Here is a 5168-nt window from a genome sequence, read left to right on the forward strand (position 1 = left end):
CTTGATATATGACACGTTTGCAATTTAAGTTATATGATAAATTTAAATGGTATTAAAATTTACGAATGTTTGAGTATATCACTGTTAACATATGTTTCGCTTTTGCTGTTGATACGAGTGCTTTACACACAACAAATTAATCAGATTACGCATTTTGGGTCGTTCAAGCAACAGATTAATATTAAAATGCTAATTATTTTTTTATATGAAGTTTTTTAATCAACTAAGCAACTAATCAGTTGCCTGAATACCCCTAATGTATTTTTCGTGTTTGTTTGTATCTGGATACTTTCTACGTTGAATTGTTTTCTTTGTCTAACATGGTTTTATATATATACATATATGTATATTGTTTTTTTCCAAGTTTCCATATTTCCAAGATGAGAGAATAGATAGTGGAAGCGCATTTTATTTTTCTTTTACTATACCATATGCTTAAAGATTAAAATAGATGGGTGCGCCAAGTTATACCCGTGGATAAATCGAAACAAAGTGGCTAAATATTTAAAATGACTAAGGGATGTTATGACAATATTATGACGCATATCGCAACAAGATAGTACGGAAAACTGATTTGCACTAACTTTGATCTTAAGGGTGAATATTTTATTGAGATGTGATTTTTTATTTAAATTTTAATTTTGAATTTATTATTTGATGTATATTTATTGCTCATATTACTTATTATTTTAAGGTTCATTAGTTTAAAGCATTAGAATAGCTAATGTCACAATGTGATTGAAAATTTTGTTATAATATAACAAAATATTATAAAAATATATAAAATATAAAGTTTCCAAATTTAATAATACCGTTACTACTTCAACGTATTCGCATAAATTGAAGCATTTCTCAGCAGTATATCGAAAAAATTCGAATTAAGAAATGCTGGAAAGAGCTGGAGTGAAACTAAACGTCTTGCATTAGATAGAGTTCAATGGAAACTATTTGTTACGGCCCTCTGTTCCACCTAGGAATAAAAGGATTAAATAAAATATCGAAAAAATTAAGAAATATCAATTTCGGAGTCAAAAAATATTTTATTTTAATTACTGATTTTTTTATTAATTCTATATCTATACCAAAACTCACCAAACAAATACGTTAAGATCAATTACTAAATTTGCATTTGAAAATGTTACATTCTCGTACAAAAGTTGGGGTGAAATATGCAAAAAAACTTATATTTTAAGTTAAAATGCAAATAAGGTTAAAGCAAAGAATCTATAGTACAAAGAAGTGCCACGCTCATACAAACGAAATACCCACTTTATTTTGCTGGTGGATTTATAATAAATCCACCCAACCTCATGCAACAATGTTCGATCGAGTCACAACTGGTATGATGTTCAGTTCAAACTCATTGCAACCCACAATTGTTTTTATACGCCTGTTTCTTTTGCCTTTCTTGTTTTTATTTGTCTATTTAATTAATATACATGGATTAGTAACGAAGTGAATGGTAAAGAAATCCCTCAAATAATTTTTCGATATACTTTGTTGCTTTATCCTCTTGTACTGGAAAGGCCCATATCATAGGAGTAAAGAGTAATAGAATATATTATTTTTTTTATTGCAACAAATGATGCACTACAAAAACCATTATGTATGTACAAATGTGATATTGGAGACATGAAGTCTACAGTACATAAATATGTATGTTTTTATTGCACATTTGTGCATATATTTTACCTCAAAAGGAACTACTTCTTAATAGTTTGAATTTTTAATGACTTTGTAATTATTTTAAAAAATATTTGCAAGATTCATATAAAAGTGTTTGAAAAGTATTTTAAAAAAAATAAAAATATTAGAAACGTAAGAAAAATTATGATGAAAAAATGTGTAAAAGTCACTAAAACCACTAATAATGCCTCCTGATTTGAGGAAACGCATGAATGCTATTTACACCGGATTGAAATGTTAAAATTGGTGTTTACGATATTGCTTCGGAAATATTGCGCATGGACAATATTTAAGAATAAAGCTTCATAGAATTGAAGAAATCAGATGTGAGACATAAATAAATTTGTAATGTATTTTAACACTACAATTCATACCAATAGTAATTTTGTTTTTGTTTTATACTATTAAATTCAAAAATTTATCATATGTACACAATTTTGACTTCGTCACTGAAATGCTGTTTGATCACTTGAACATTTTACAGCGAACAAACATACAAACATGCATATAATGTAATACAGAGGGTTGCATGTATGATTGAATACGTATGCAGTCAGGTTTTTGTCAGCCTTACTCGACTCACATATAGGTTTGAACTGAACATCATACCAGTTGTGACTCGATCGAACATTGTTGCATGAGGTTGGGTGGATTTATTATAAATCCACCAGCAAAATAAAGTAGGTATTTCGTTTGTATGAGCGTGGCACTTCTTTGTACTATAGATTCTTTGGTTAAAGCATTTATAATTCTTAGTTTACATTATAAATACTTAACAAAACTAATTATTTTAAATAGTATATGTTAATTTTTGCAATTTTTAACATATGTTACGATCCCAACGAACGCAAATATCAATCCTTTTAAAAATAATATTTACTATTTCAAACAAAATTGTGAAATTCAAGTTTTTTTTTGCACCCTTTGGTGCAAGCGCAAAGTCGGGAATGCACATTTGTGTGCAATCGTAACAGTGGCGGAGCTAGACCAACTCTGCACGTCGGCGACACAGAATTGCGAGGCCCCCTTTATAACCCAGTTGTAAACTTTCAAGTTACATTGTTGAAAGTTTTATTGCTAATCAAATTAAAATAAATGAATTTTCCTACTTTTAGCCTCACTCAATTTTTTTTAAAATTATATCATAATTTGCGCCAGCTGCTATTTTTGCGTCAATTTATAGAATTTCCAATGGAGATAGTCTCTCTTGGATCTTCATACTTTTCTAGTACGTCTTAATCACGTTTTTTAACTTTGAGTAGCTTCTTTCCGTCGAAGCTATACTGACTGGAACTGTGAACGTGAATCTGGTTACTATATAAACATTCGGGAATACTTCAAATATTTATTAAGTGCTTAGAATCCACAGTCGGTAACTTTTTGCGAGGCCCCTGCGGGCGCGAGGCCGTCGGCGGTCGCCGACATCGCTGACGCCTAGCGACGCCATTGATCGTAATATTAGAAAAGCAGACTCGTGTGCACAGAGAATTTTTTTCGCACAGTGCGGTGTGCTAAGAGAATTTTGTTTTGAACAGTGCGGTGTGAGCATAAAATTTTCTCCCATATCTGATTGTGCACATTTTTATAAGTCAATCGCACAGCACAAATGTGTGTGCACGAAGCTGTGTGCACATTTATTGCGTGGTGCGGTGTGAAATTTAAAACAGCACATAAAGTTAACACCACAAATGTGCGTGTGCACACCACACTGTGTGACAAAAAATTCTCTGTGCAGTGTGCGAGAGAAATTTATAGTATATAAATTTGTATAGGCTTTACTTAACAAAATATATGAAAGTTAATATTGCCGACGCTTTTAAGTTTTTTTGGTTTATTCTTCAGCATAAATGAGTGTAATAACTGATTTTATAAATTAAATGTTGACATTTATGTGCGGTTCGATTCTTTTTCCTAAATATGTTTCATATTTATATGAAGTCTATACAATAACCATAAAAATGACTTATGATAAACAATGAATAAAAAATTAAAAATGAAACCGCAATAGTAGTTCACATAGTAAATAAATATCGGCCGGCAATATTCTTGATAGTTTGTAAAGCAACCCTTCGTGTTAGACGCTGTCGAATGCTTTAGTTACGTCTAAAAACACACCCACAGTGATCTTGTTAGAGTCTATATTCATTGCAATTTTACTAGCCACCCGATGAATTTGATGAATTGTAGAATGCTTTTTACGAAATCGAAATTGGTGAATTGGCAATAGGTTGTTTTCTTTTATTATTGGTCCCAGTCGGGAGAAAAGAAGATTTTGGTTTTTGGTTTTCTGGTTTTTGGTTTGATTTGTGGTTTTTCTTGATTTGTGATGGACGGTCAGTGTTATATTCTTTTTTAGGCGGTGTGCAATGGTGTATGGCACAGTTACTACTCTTTGTCGATTTCCATAAAGAGTAATTTGTAACCTTTGTAGCACTCAATATTGATACATTTTTTTGTCTTTCAGTCCCTAATAATTCTTTCAGCTGTTTTGTTAATTTGTTCAACTTTGTCTTTATTTGTGGAATTCTGGATACTTGCCAGATTTTTCTCAACTTTCTTTTTTGTTCTATTTTAATTTTGATGTGATTCGGGACAGGTATTACAGTTTTGATTTTAGTTATTGGTGTAGATGCAGATGCTGCAGATAATAGTAGAGTATGGAAATTAATTATTGCATTATTTATTTCATCTTCTGTTCTTAGAGCTACATTTATAACTAATTGTTCTTCTATTAGCTCACGATATGTATCCCAACACGTTTTATAATTGTAAGTATTATTGTTCGTATTTTTCATATGAAGAGTTGTGCTGTAAACTAGTAGTATTGGTAAGTGGTCAAAGGACAACTCAAGGCTGGAATGAATGGAAAGGTTATTTACATTTATGTTTTTTGTTATAAAGAAGTCAATCAAATCAGGTTGCTTTTTTGGGTCACTAGGCCAGTAGGTTGGTTCACCAGTACTTATAAATTTTGCTTTATATTCACTCAATGCAGTGTAAAAATTTTTGCCCTTTGCGTAATCTCCTCCGACTATAAATCTTTGACCAAGAGATTTGAGGAAATTTAAGTACGTGTCTTTGGTATTTGAGAACTTAGGAGGACAATAAACAGCAGCCAATTTTAATAGACCATGAGAATCTTCAATCATTATTGTGCTCGCTTGTATTTGTTCTGTACTATGATTTTCTAATTCAGAGATACCATAGCTTTTTTCAGTGAAATGCGTTTCTGAGGTTAATAGTATGTCGATTGAATTTGAGTACAGAAAAATTTTCAATTCGTTGATATGTCTACTGACACCGTTTGCATTCCATGTTACTATTTTCAAGTCATTGTACCCATTGATTTTTGTAACCAATGCCGTTAAAATGTTCATCATTCCTGACATTTGTGTTATCAATGTTTTCATCATTTCTTTTAAATCTGGGAGTTCTGAGTTGTAAGAATTAGATTCAACAGGTGTTTGGCGTGAAACGTGGGC

Source organism: Teleopsis dalmanni, chromosome 1 (genome assembly GCF_002237135.1).
Source record: "Teleopsis dalmanni isolate 2A chromosome 1, ASM223713v2, whole genome shotgun sequence".
Taxonomy (NCBI): domain Eukaryota; kingdom Metazoa; phylum Arthropoda; class Insecta; order Diptera; family Diopsidae; genus Teleopsis; species Teleopsis dalmanni.